This window comes from Gouania willdenowi, chromosome 20 (assembly GCF_900634775.1).
Source record: "Gouania willdenowi chromosome 20, fGouWil2.1, whole genome shotgun sequence".
NCBI classification, from domain to species: domain Eukaryota; kingdom Metazoa; phylum Chordata; class Actinopteri; order Blenniiformes; family Gobiesocidae; genus Gouania; species Gouania willdenowi.
Genome location: NC_041063.1, coordinates 27,956,576 through 27,971,184, shown reverse-complemented (window position 1 = coordinate 27,971,184; position 14,609 = coordinate 27,956,576). Strand labels below are relative to the sequence as shown.

The 14,609-nt window shown below is 44.9% G+C and overlaps 1 protein-coding gene across 3 annotated transcripts in view; it reads left to right on the top strand.

The window, feature by feature from the left end:
- The window catches only part of fars2 (phenylalanyl-tRNA synthetase 2, mitochondrial), a 95,360-nt gene that overhangs the window by 18,873 nt on the left and 61,878 nt on the right, over positions 1 to 14,609 (top strand). The gene's annotated exons all lie outside the window — the stretch shown is intronic.

Here is a 14,609-nt window from a genome sequence, read left to right as displayed (position 1 = left end):
CAGGTGGAAATAAATCCTACGTTTATTACTTTATGACCCTTTTTGGAGAAAGTTCTTTTAGGAAACGTTTCACTTTTTATTTTGTGTTTGGGTGTAAACTCGTACTGATTAATACATAAACACACATTAGGACCTAAAGGTAGTGGTAAAGTGACTCATCTAATATTTGCGATGAGACTGTAACGCCCCCTGGTGGAGTGGAGGTTAAAGATTATGACATACATTAGATATGAGCAACATGCAGCTACACACATAATAAACAACAAGAACTCACAAAATGACAGAAACATGGGCAAAATGAGCCCACACAAAAACAAATATTCACAAAAAGTCAACAAAACACTGAATACAATAACAAAAGTACTCAAAATATTGACAAAACACTAAATAAAAACACGCAAAACAACTGAAAAACATACGAATTGACATAAAAAACTTACAAAATAAGAACTCCCACATGGACAGAAATATACAAAATTTCAACAAATTAACACAAAACGACAATAAGAACAGGAAAATGGGACATGTGCATGATAAATTGGTAAATAAAGTTTGTACCAATGTTTGCTGGATTTAAACAAATGGATAATGAATGTCCCGGAGCATCCCCTGTCCTTAGACCCTCCTTTGGCAAGAAAAAACGCAGAAAACAGTGGGAAAATGAATTACACACAAACGTGTCATGTACATCCAACATACGACCATAGAGTAGAGACACAGAAAACAGGTGGTTTTACACCCTCAGCAGATTCTTCTCACTAGTACAGTGCCCATCAGAAGTATTCATTCATACAGTGGTGATTTTTCTGTTATGTTTGTTTTTTGGAATCATTATTTTTTTATCTCTCTGTTGTGTTTTTATGCTTTTTTGTGTAGTTTTGTGCATTTCTGTTGTCATTTTGTGTATTTTTTTGACTAAATATTTAGTTTTTTAGTTTTATTTTACTCATTTAGTATATTTTATTATAAATACTGTGTGTGTGTGTGTGTGTGTGTGTGTGTGTGTGTGTGTGTGTGTGTGTGTGTGTGTGTGTGTGTGTGTGTGTGTGTGTGTCTGTGTCTACGTGTCTACGTCCATCTCCTTCGCGCGTTTTGCACATAATCTGTTGCAGGTTGTTGAGAGATTATAAAAAAAAAAAAAGAGACCCAGACGTACCACAAAAAATAAACATTTTGCAACACCAAAGTCGCAACTCTCTCCCTCTAAACGGCTCTGTGTGCGTTCAGCATGTACATCCCGGTGTAGTGCACGCACACGTATCAGCCGTGTGTGTGTGTGTGTGTGTGTTTACAATATAGCTGCTAGCATCTTAGCACATAGAATAGTATTAGAAGAATATACACTCACCCTTACACAGAACAAACACTAATCATAGTAGAGCCGTGTTATGGACCCATCCGCTTACACAAACGTTACATTCCTCTGTCTGAAGAAGCTATATGTTAGTGATAACGACCGTCAGCACAGCCGCCGCCTACAGTCATGGAGACGAAAGAGGACGTGACGTCCGTGACCCGCGATTTAAAGGAAGTTTGGAATCACGGGAATAATTTTAAATAACCATAAAATATTAACTAAAATGACTTTTAGCGGTACAAAAATGTTTTTAATATTGACCTTTTCTTTTTTTTTTTTTTTTTTTTTTTTTTTTTTTTTTCCTTTTTTTTTTTTTTTTTTTTTTGTAAAAAAGAGAGGGCAGTGTTACACCAAGGTGAGGGGTTGGAGGGGGGTGGGGAAGTTAGCAGGGAAGAGGGATACAAGATAGGATATGGAATGGGTGAGGAATAGTTTTAAGTGATGCGATGTGAAATTGTGGTTGTGTATATTGTGTTTATTGTTGTGTTGTCAAGCCAGTTTGGTGACCAGTGTGTGGTTTAGGAATAATGGTGGTGGCTGTGAACAGAGGAAGAGGTGAGTGGAAATTCCATAAAACAGGTATTTGGGAACAACGTGTCTAAGGTTGAGCCCAGTATGAGTGTTATCCCACAGCCCAAGGCCAGTGCATCCATGACAAATGTATTTCCAAGTACCGCCACTGCAAAACCCAAGAGCCGCCCCCGGGCCCGACTAAGCAGTCAGGCCAGCAGCAAGAGCAGGCAGCCTAAGGGCCCCCGGCGACCACCCCACGGCCAAGCAGTCCCCCGAACGCCCCCAAGATCCCAAGCCGAGAGGCAGCCATCGCCCCCCCATACACACCCGAGAAAGCCCCAAGGAGCCAAGGACCCAGCGCACCACGCCACCGATCCCACCCCCAACCCCCAGACCCCCCACCCCATCGACCCCCCCACCCCCCCACCCCACCCCCGCGCCTAACCCCCCGAGGGGAGGGCCCAGAGAACTCCCTGCCCGAGGCCCCAGCGGAGGAGCCGAAGCCCACACCCAGCAGACGACCAGAACCGCGCCGAACAGGCAGCCAGTGGGCACCCGCCGGCGAGCCCAGAGCCAGCAGGGGCCCGACCCCAGGCCAGAAGGACCCGCCCAGGGAGGACGACCACACCCCAAGCCGCATAAGGCACCAGGGGGCCGCTGGGAGTCTCCCCGCCGGCCCCCAGGCACCCCAACCTAGCCCCCCACGGCGCCCCAGATCACCCTTCACTGATGCCGCCCGCGCCACGAGCTTCAGTTCTTTTTTTTTTTTTTTTTTAAAGCCAGGGCCCCCTCCAAGGGCCAAGCCAGACCGCCCCGCCGGGATGTGGCCCCCTATTCCGGCCCCCGACACCCTACCTCACGGGGCACTGCCCAAGCAGGGGCCGTACCAGTAGGTACGCAAGGGCGCGGCACGCGCCACCCGCCCCGAAAGACCCCCGCCAGGACCGGCCCGGCCAGCAGGCCAAGCACCCCGGGCCCCAGGAGCACCCCCGGGACCAGGACCCCCCAAGGGCAAGCCCCCGGGCCAAGCCCCCCGGGACGCATCCCCCACCCCCGCCCGGGACCCGGCCACGGCCCAGCAGGACCGCACAGCCCCGGACAGCCCACGGCCAGCAGCCCAGGGCCCGCCGCCCCCCGGACAGCGCCAGCCACGGAGCAGCGCCCCCCGCCGGCCCGCGAGCAACCGGCGATCCCCACCGCGGGGACGGAGGCACCCCAACGGCACACATCAAGTGCGGGACAGCAGCCCCCAGCCAAAGATGCCCCGGACCCACCCACCAGTCCGCAAACGGCAGGACAGACCCACCAGGCGGCCGACAGCAACCTCCACCACCGGAACAGCTAGCGCCGCCCCCCAGTAAACAGCATCACCCCGAGGCGCCAAGCAACCCCGCCCCAACCCCGGCGAGGACACCAGCACCCCCCCAGCACACCCACCCCCCAAACCGGCGAGGCAGGCCGCCCCGGGCCCGCACACCGCGGGGCCCGCCCCCAAGGCCACCAGGAGACAAAGCAAGCACCCAGCCACACCCAAGGGGAGAGGCACCCCCGCGCCCCACCCGGCCGACACAGCCCGGAAAGACCCCGCAAGGAGAGACCCCGGCAAAGCCCCCCCCGAGACCCACCGCCACGCCCGACCGCACCATCTTGATGTGCTTTTGCTCTATGCAGTGGCCCAGCCACCAACAGAGGGGCCAGGCCCCCACCGGAGAGGCCCAAATATGTGTACCAACCCACCACCCTGTTATGGTGCCTCTCCATTCCCCAATGGAGAGGCACTTCCCGATCCCCTGTGTGAATGTGTGTGTTTGGTGAATGTATGGGGTGTAATTAAAAGAAGGGGGATGGAGGGGAACGGTGCTCCCCCTCCAGCCTCTGTGGATTTATGTGTATGTGGTGTAATAGGCCGGAGGGTGTAAAAGATGATACACCCTCCGGGGGGTGACATGTTGAGGTGCGATTAAAATTGGAGGGATTAGTAGGGCAACTAGAGGTGGGAGGGCCGCCCCCACGCCACTACATAGTAACACAGGTGGCGGCCCCCTCCACCCCCAGCCCCACCATCCAGCCCCCCAAGGGTTGGGTATTGGTGTGTGGTGCATTTTGTGAGTGAGCCAGACCAGCTGGGAGTGGGGTGAAGTGAACATGTAGGAGGCCTGTCCAGTGTGAGCCGGGCCCGTCCGCGTGGCGGGCCACGCGAGAGGGTAGATGGCGCAGACGGGCAAGTGGCACTGCGGGCCCCGGAACAGCACAGCCGGAGACCCCCCCCCACGGCACCCCCCAGACCGCGCCGGCCCCGCGGAGCACGGCGACACCCCCCACCCCCGGGCACAGCCAGGCACCAACAACATCCCCCGGCGCCCCAGGGGGCGACCCCCGCCGCCCGCCGGCCCGGAGCAACGCCACCCCGCCACCAAGGGGAGCGGCCGAGCGGGGGGGAGGCCCATGCCCGCACCAGGGCCAGCACAGGCCCACCCGGCGCCACGATACAACACTCTCCACCGGGAGGCGGCCCCGGCCCCCCCGACGAGAGAGACCTTTTCTTTTTTTAACCCAAACAAACTGCGACACAGTGACGTCATGAACACGGAACCCGAAGTACCTTTAGGACAACTATGACTTTATTCCATCGGTGGCGTTGTGTGAGTCACGGTTACACAACAGTGTGACACACAGACTTTGTGTAGGACGATCAGGTTGTTGAGCTCGTTATCAACAGCGATCAATAATTAGTGCCGTCTTGATTAATTAAACCTGTCTGATTGTTTCTCATCGTCAGCTGTGATGTCATCACATTTTTCATCAGCGTCATCATCACTGTGTGTGTGTGTGTGTGTGTGTCCATCACCATCTGCGCTCTTCTGCTGCACTGACTCAGCAGTTAGCGTGTGTGTGCGACTGCTGTCATGACAGAACACACACACACAGTTCTCAGCTGAAGATGATGATGACTGACTGGTTTATCTGAGGTTAGTCTTCAATAGAAGCGTCACTAGAGCCTCCGATTCTCTAGGTTCAACTCTTTTATCTGCGTTGTCTGTCTACACCAGTGGTTCTCAACCTGTTCAGCCCACGACCCCCAAAATAAAGGTCCCATAGAGCAGGGACCCCCACTGTAGCTGAAGGTGGTTGAACACAGACATGAACATTGAAGAACAGTCATGTGGAGACAGGACCATCTATAAGGGGGAATAAAGGGGAGATTTTTGGGGTCCATCCATAAAGTCAGTAAAATGATGGTCCATTGTTCTATGAATCTGTGATAACCACATTTATTTATTCATCTGAATAATATCCACTGTTATCCAGGAACATTTATTATTATTATAGTCATCTTAAAGATGGAAATCATGGTTTTAATCACTAATAAAATGGTTCAAAGTGACCAAAAATAGTGGAAAAGGTGGTGAAATGGGATTTAAAAACCACAGAAAATAGTTAAAAGTTGTAAATTATAGTGGATAAAAACAGACAGAAAAAGTGTTAAAAAGAGTTCAAAGTGTCAATATTAGAACAAATAGTTTAAACTGGTAAATAATGGGCATGACAAATGATGAATGTGGTTAAATTGGCAAAACATAATCATGAAATATGGTGAAAAGAGGTTACAAGTGACAATAATGGGTCAACATATGTGTCATTAGGTGTAAAAGTGGTAGAAAGGGTTTATGAGTGCTGAACATGGGAAAAAATGTGCAGAAAAGTCATTGAAATGTGATGTAGAAATGTCAGAAATGGGAAAAATGTAGCAAAAATACATTAAAAGGAGCAAAAATATGGCAAGAAAAAGTGATGAAAAATAAACGTCCTAAACTCATGTCAAAAATTGTATATTTTGAAGCTTCAGAAGTGGAAACATTCACTAAAACCTCATGAGCAGGACGTACAGACTTGTGAGATGTTGAGTCTCTGTGGAGCAGCTTCAGTCTGTCTGACGACTCATTGGATCACTGAGTCCTGACTCAGTCCAAACATGGGAGTGTTTACCCTGGTGATTCATGGCGTGCAGGCAGAGCCTTTATTTATCACCTGTGGGTTGGTTAGAATCGATCATGTGCTCCTAATAAACACGTGTTAACAAACTGGAGGTGAACGGAGCACAAGAGAAATGAAGGTAATTTACAGAGCGCACACTGCTTTTATTTAGAGAGGAGGGGCTCGGGAGGGGTAGCGTAGAGTGAGTCGTCAGCGTAATTGAACCTGATTAAGTTTGATGGCTTACCTCCAAAGATCTGATGGATTCATGGAGGAAGAACCCAAGCGTTCATGTTGGAATCAACGAGCCTCTCATTTCTCCGTCTGGAAGTTAAGACAGAACAAGAACAACAACGTCTAAATGACCTGTTTCTTCTCCCTCCTTTCTTAAGCTTCTTAGCTTGTGTGGGGGCTTGTTTTAAATGGTCTTGTCTTGTTATTTTCTGCCTTTTCTTCTCTAATCTGGACTTGCCATGTCTAGTCATATCTCATCTAGTCTGCTACACTTTGGTTTGGTCTCATTTCGTGTGATCTTACCTCACCAGCGGCTTCACTGCAGGCATGCGGATTAGGCCCAGGCCTTCCATGTCCCTGCAGTCCGTGACCGGGTCGTCTCAGCTATGACTGCGGGCCACAGGATGGACAGGCGGGCGGCAGACATCCACCATGTCAGGGCCGGGGAGAGGAGAGGCTAGGATGCTTCCCACTTCCGTGGAGGCGGCAGAGGCTTTGGGCTTTTCAGCCCTAGCCGGGGTGACGAAAATGTCGTTGTCGTCCTTGTCATCTGAGATGAGAAACTCCGAGGTAACGTCATCAATGTCCCCACAGTCCAGGTCGAGAATGTCCTCTCTGGCCGGAGGGACAAAAACGATGTCAGATTGTGAGCGCTAGCTGGGCCCAGTGGAGGTTCTTGTCTCCATGCTCTCGGTGGCCACAGGGGGAGGGATGGGTACCTCCTCCGACAGGCTCATCTGGCGTACCAGCCAGGCTCTTCATGGTGAAGCCGACGCAGTGTTGGCAGGCTCCGGGGGCATCCAGGGCCTGCTGGGCATGTTCCAACCCAAGGCACCTGGAGCAGACCTGGTGTGTGTCTTGTTCAGCGATTAACTCCCCGCAACTGCACAGTCGAGCTCCCGAGCCTCCAGCCCCTTCAGTGTGTGGGGCTTTTTCCTTCACGCACTGGTAGCTAGTGCTACCGTGTGAGAGCTAGCCGCGAAGCTAGCGCAGGGCGACAGACAACACTTGGTGACCGCATGGGGTTACGAAGGTGGTGTCGACACCAACAGGGATGTCGGCGGTTGGTCTTTTTCTTCGACAGTCGTGGGGGTCTTCGGAGCAGTGTAATTTCCGAGCGTGGGGGCTCAGCTTCTGACGGTAAGAAAACAGCGACAGCGCCCGGCGACAGAATCCAAGTAGAGTTCACCTGTGGATGGTTGAGCTGCAGCGGTGAAGGCTTTCAGAGCGAGAAGAGGTGAAAGAATGCTGATGTATTCTCCGCCCACCCTACTTGTAGTAGTAGTTAGTGGCAGCGGATGAATACATTTTTATCAGCCAATCAGATTGGTGGAATGAGAAAGGACTTCTGGATATGACTTACGGGGATGTATATCCCATAGTGAGACATCTAAACAAATGTTTACGATTAGTTAAAGTTTTACTTTAAGGACCAGAATGTTACACTGATTAAAGATCTAGTCTGGTTTGGTCTAGTTTAGTCCAGTCTGTTTCTTCCCAGTGTTTCCTCTTGATACCAACTGTGTGGTTTCCCTCCGCCTGTGTTTATTTTACCATAGATGAAACCATCACACAGCGACTCATAATAAAGACGTTCCTTCATGTCTGAGTGCAGTCATGACGTCTCTCTGAGGACAAACTCCCTCATCCTATTAAAATAAATTAAGTCTTCATCAGCTAACAATGTCTCATTAACAACCTGAATGGACCAATCAGAGCTGGACGACTGATGAGAAAATATCTTAAAACCATCTATGAGTCTCACGGGTGTGTAACTACTGTTATAAATAGTTATACAACTATTAAATACTAACTGTGATTTATTCAGACTTAACATTAAACCTAAACTGTATACAGTAGTCCTTGTTTATCTTGAGGGTTACGTTCTAAAAATAAACAAATAAGCAAAATCCGCGAAGTAATCAGCTTTATTTTTTACTATATACATGTTTTAAGGCTGTAAAACCCTCACCACACACTTTATACACTTTTCTCAGACATGAATGAACAATTCTCTCAAAGTTCAAATCTTTATAGAGTTTAAAACATAAACCTGTTTTCAAACATACAGCACGACAGAGTCACACTGCTAGTGATCAGACATTGATGCTGAACACATTCAGAGTCTTTGTTGATGATGACGTCTGTCACGGTCCGGTGTGAGTGTGAACCCAAATGCAAGGAGAGATGGAGGCAGGATAGAAGCATAACGTTCCTGGAACCAATCCATGTTTTATTCTCAAAACAAACTTAAATCCAAAACAGGGGAGCAAGACCAGACACAGCATGACACGAGGAGGGAGACAATGAACCTGACAACATCAACAAACAAGCAACCACACTGTGACCAAGCACTCAGCTAAATAGTGGAGGAGGCCTGATTGGGAATGGGCCACACCTGGGTGAAGACACGAGGGAGCTAATCAATCACCAACCAAACATACAGACACAAGCAGGAACACCTGAAACACAGACAAGAGTTAAACACATGACTAGACTCAAAATAAACAAAGACACAGAATAACTAAACTAACCAACAGAACATGACAACATCAATACAGACACTGGTCTGTTCACCCATTCAACCATGGAGTAGAACCTGTGTGTGACCACATGGAGCTGTAGGACACACCCTTTATAACCAGGACCAGACTAGGAAGGATTAGGCGTGGAGGAGAATCAGTGAGGAGGTGGTAGTAGCAGGTAAAAGTTCTCTCTGTTGCGCTGAGCTAGCATAGCATTAGCCGCTAATCACGCCAGCGTTTTTCACTGTTGGTTTATGTTTATGAGAAGAGAAAAAGGAGCACAGCTCCTCGCTTCAGCAGGCAGTGAAACTCACAGAGTTGGATGTGTCGCTGGTGGGTGAACGCAGCATTAGCCAATCAGGATGCAGAACACAATGCGCGTTCATACACTGTAAAAAAAAATGCATGCAAAATTGCACTTTAAAAAAAATCTGCGAAACACAGAGGCCGCAAAAGGTGAACCGCGATATGGTGAGGGACTACTGTACTGCTAGTTTTCAAAATAAAAGACCTGAAAAAGAAAAGAACAGTACGACAATGTGTGTGTTTAGGGTTATCTTGTTCATCCTCATTCTTTCACAATTTCACATTTTTTATCTTGTCATGTCATGTCTCGTATTCTTGGTCTGATCTTGTCTTTATCTTGCTTTGTCTTGTTTCATGTTTAGTCTCTTATTGTCTTGTCTGGGCTTGACATTATCTTACTTGTCTTCATGTCATATAATCATGTCTTTGGTCTCTGATATTATCTGTCTTTGTCTTGTCTTTGGTGTTGTCTAAAATGTCTTGTTAAATCATTTCTTGTCTTTGGTCTCAGTTCATCTTCCATCTCATCTTATCTCAACTTGTCTTAGCTGGTTTATTCTCATCTTTTGTCTTGTCTTATCTCGTCTTTGGTCGTGCCTTTTATCGTCTTTGATTTCTGTTCTAATCTTTGGTCTTGTCTCGTCTACTCTCCTGCACTCTATCAGTTTTGGTCAGATCTAAATGAATGTTTTGGATGTAGTTGCTGGCCTGTGTTGGACTGTTTATGTGTCCTGATCCTGTTTGAGAGACAGGACAAAGACCTTTGATAGAAACAGTCATTAGGAACAGTTTGATGAACACAATCACATCATGGATCCGTCTGTAATTATGTGGTTCTAACCTTAAAGTGTTGTTCTGGTTCCTTGGTAGTGACATCGGGGTCTGATTCACGCATCGTTCAGCGTCTGTGATCCCCTTCTGTTGGTAATAAGTGCTGAGTCATTGTCATTTTATTCAGCTTCAGAAAATAACTTCCATTTATGGTGAAGTAAAGGTTTATAGATTTGTGTGAGTATTAGATGTTGGCCATGCTGACCTCTGACCTCTGTGAGGATAAGACAAACTGTAATTTATACAAGTTTGTAACCGACTGAAGTGGTTCTAAGTTGCTTTAAAAAACTGAAAGATGTTTCTAAACATAATATTTCAGAAAGTTCATCTGAATCATTTCTAACTATAATTGTATTTGTGTAAATCATAATTAGTTACATGTATGGCATAATTATAATTCTAACTAGAACTGCAAGCAGTTATGAAAGAGGGCCAAGCCTTCCCACGCGACTCGGCCCCCAGGTTTTGTGGAGCCCATGGAAGTACGTCACGAAGGATGACGGGCTCGGGGCGAGCGTCAGGACACAGGCCAACGTGCCATTTGCTGTGAACAGGTGGATATGAAGTTTTGGAAGATGTGATTTAAAATGTCAAAGTTACAGGCCAAAATGCATGTACACCCATTATAGCGCCACCTAGTGGTGCACATTTTGTTATGGGTGATCTGTGTGCTCTTATATACTGTATGTACCCTGTAAATTTCACAGCCCTCAACATAATTTTTCAGCTGAAATAAAGGTTTGTTGTAATAAGCCACACCCACTTTGACCAATCACAATTAACTTTGAGATACGGCCCCACGAGCGACCAATGTGATACCCACCAAATTTGGTAAAAATTGGCCGTGCCATTTAGGAGATATAAATTTCACATATTTGCAGCGCCCCCTAGTGGTGTAAATTATTAAAATTTTGCTCATACCCTTACAGTCACATGCCAACCAAGGGTCTCAAATTTGGTGTTGTTAGCATTTATTTTGACCGAGATATGCAACAGTTATGCATTTTTATAGCTAGCGAGGAAACTCACTAAATATTCACGCATATTTTGAGCCAATAAAATTCTTTGCTGAACTTTAGATCAGGTCCAACTGAAGACTCTACTGATTGGACAAAACCCTAAGGAGGAATTTGAAAAAGTAGGTTTTTGATGTGTAGTGACTCACAAAGAGCAATGTAAATTCAAACCCATTTGAACCGATGTGAAAAAGCCTCAGCCTGTGCTGCCAAAGCTTCCCTCTGTGTGCTTTAGAGTACAGATATAGGCAGTGTTGGGTGTTACTGTAACAAGATTACAATCTGGAGTAATGTAGTAGTGTAACACGTCATTATGGAAATACTTGTCATGAAATTATAGTTTTTTACTCCTCCTTACTTTCCCTGTGTGATGTCAGCGTGTGTCACACGAGGCAGAAAAAAAATACTTCAGCTATCTGCATGTGTACAGATAGGACAGTTTTCTAAAGAGAAAATGCATAATTTAATAAGATGACATTTTCTGAAACATTTTGTGGACAATGCTTATTAACTTCTTAGTAGTTTGGAAGATTAAGATGTGCATTCATCTTGTTTTCTTCTCTGTTTAAAGAGCCTGTCTGCTGGGCTGTTGCTTTCATATGTCTTAAAAGAAACAACACAAACCATGTTGATCAGGGTGGTCTTGCACTGTGTTACAAAATATAGAACTACAATTAGACTTTGGTTATTACTGTAAACACTCTACAACAGGGGTGGGCAAACATTTTGGCTCAGGGGCCACATGGACTTTTAAGAATTGACATACGGGCCAGGTCAGCACCCAATGCATACATACATTCTTCTTCTTCTTGTCTAAAGTTCAAATTTATACAATTTCATAACAAATCAACCATATGCGTTACAGATTTGCGACTTTCACCCAAATTTATCCCCAATTCTAAAGAAATGTTTGTACATTTAAGGAGAGACAGGTCTGTTAGTAAAGCAGAGCTTCTCAACGTGTGTGGTAGAGAACGGAGACATGACAGGTTGAAATTTTCAATTTCATGCCAATCTTCTTAAAAACCCTTTCTTCATTTACAATAAAGATCATTACTAGGCAAATTTAGAATCCTAAAATGTATAAAAAATTAAAAGATCATTAATTTAAGACTACATTAGATCAATCAATCAATCAATCAATCTTTATTTGTATAGCGCCAAATCATAACCAATGGTATCTCAAGGCACTTTACAGTAGAGCAGTCTTAGGGACGGACTCTTCATTTTATGGATACACACATATGCATATATACGTAAATACACATACATATGTATCCCACACCCAACATGAATTGCGACTGGGATCAAAATGTAACGTGAAACTAAAATGCAAACATAATGATTTACATCAGCATATGAAGTGGAACCAGAAACAAACTTTTATTATCTGATTTAAAACATTTATTTACTTTTTTGTTTTCTTAAGCTTTTTGGCACATATTGCAAACAGTGTTGTTGTTTCCTGAATATTTGGACTGCTGTACTTTTACATTTGTTTTTTTATGCAGGTAAATAATTTCATTTAGTTTTTCAGTTTTGATTTATTTATGAAATATACTTGCATTATGAAACATGATGATACTTATTCCCCGTTAGTTGATTTCATACTTTTACTGAATTTCTTTCTTCTTTTTTTTTTGGTTTTCTACTGCACGTTTTTGTTTTTTGTTTTTTTTAATTCAGATAATGAGTTTCATTTAGTTTTTTATTTATTATGAAATATTATATTACTTGTTCCCTGTTGGTTCAACACATTTTAACATGTGTTATTTGTCAGAATTATTTGGGGGGCAATGGGTACAAGTGGGACTTGAAAGTTCACATAACAATCACAATATATATATGTGTGTGTGTGTGTGTGTGTGTGTGTGTGTGTGTGTGTGTATAAAAGTAACTCAGTTAAATCAGTTAAATAAAAAGTATTTGCATGAAAAAACCCTCCAACATAATTTGTTAATAATGGTTATTAGCATAATTAGCAGCATGTTTGGAGGAAAAGTGACGGTGGATGTTGTATTCCTTTAAAACCGCAACAGTTTCTTTGCCAATAATAAGACATACAGCCTTTGATCAGACTTCAGTGAAAAGTATTTACTTGTCCATTCATTATTAAACACTCACTGTTAACTCTTCTTTTCTTTGGGCCACTCATTGTTGTAGATGTGTATCGCTGTGTCAGTGCCGCGGTTTTGCTCCGTCACCCTCCACCTTGCTCCAAGGCATCGTAGCGCACCTTGCAAGCCAGGTGTATTCAGGCAACACCACGTGATCCCGCATTAAAACATAAAACAGTTTACTTTGATTATCCGACGTGGAAGAACTGTTTATCTGACCAGATATCCAATGGCCTGAAAGGTGTGAAGAAAAGGCTCTATATAAAACAGAGGAGGGGGGTGAAACACAATCTCTCCAACATCTATAATCTATTCTTTTCTTCACAAAAGACTCGCCAACAATCTAACTGAGTCGGCTGATACCAGGAACCCCTTGTTATGCTAATGAGTCCCACAATAGGTTAATACAAATTATTCAACTCCACAGTAAAAATTCTGAACATCCTTAAGAAGCTTCTTGGATAAGAGGTGAAATGTCTTCAAGCAAACTTCAAGTCCCGTTGCCTCAACTAAGGTATCAGAATTCTATACACACTTAAATCTATCTATCTCCCCTTAAAAGACAGAAAGGTCTGTATGCGTGCGTGTGTGTGTGTGCGTGGAGCAAATATCTCCCCGACGTGGTAAGAGTTTGACCTGAAACTTAGTCGACGGCTTCCAAATACCCCGAGTGTGTGCATCTGTTATTTTGGAGTAATTGGAGAGACGACTTCCGGCATCCATCTTGATCACAGTTGAGTCGACTTCCGGTATCCATTTTGATGGCGAAACAGATGAACGGTGATCAACTGCGACACATTTTGGAGTGATTTGCTAAAAGTAATTTAAGTTAATATTTCATGGTTATTTTATATTATTCCCGTGATTACAAACTACATTTAAATCTCTGGTCACGGACTTCACTTCCTCCTTCGTCTCATGACTGTGGGCGGTGGCTGTGCTGACGGTCGTTAGCTGAACATTCACAAACATTCTGATTCTTCAGACAGAGGAATGTAAAGTTTTTGTGAGCGAATGGGTCCACAACACGGGTCCACTATGATTATTGTTTGTTCTGCCCAAGGGTGAGTGTTTCTTCTTATATTATTCTATGTGCTAAGAAAGATTCTAGCAGCTACCAGTGATGTTGCTAGGTACGCGTCCTGCATCCCTGACACATAAAAATCTGAAAGGACGCAGTACATCAACTATCCACCTCATTTTTTCCCATGAAAAACTGTCAAACCTTGTCATGATTTGCATATTTTATTTTATTAACTCATTCAGTTCCAGCTATTTTCAGATTTTCTACCCCCTCAGTGCCAGCTGTTTTTGAGCATTTTAACGGATTTTAAAGACCCACAGAATATTTTCTACTATGACTATCTGCAATCTGACACCATTCTGAAAGATTGAAGCCTCTACTTTCATCAAAAAAGAAATTGTTTCTGGCTCGTTTCATTCTTTTGTAATCAGCCGTTGAATAGAGCAAGATTTACACAAATCTTCAGTTTCAGAGCAAAAAGCTGAGAAAACAGCCTTTTTGTGAAAAAAAAAACCCTGTCAGTGACTTTAAAGCTATTTTTTTTTGCTTTTGTGACAACTGTAACATCGGAACATTGTTTCCTTATATAAAACATTTAAAAAAACACTGAGACAAGGCTTTTGATGGCAAAACTTTTTATTATTTTGCTATCTGGCTCACAGGCTGGGGGTATTTTGTACCCACCTCCAAACCCCCCTCCTCCCGACACGC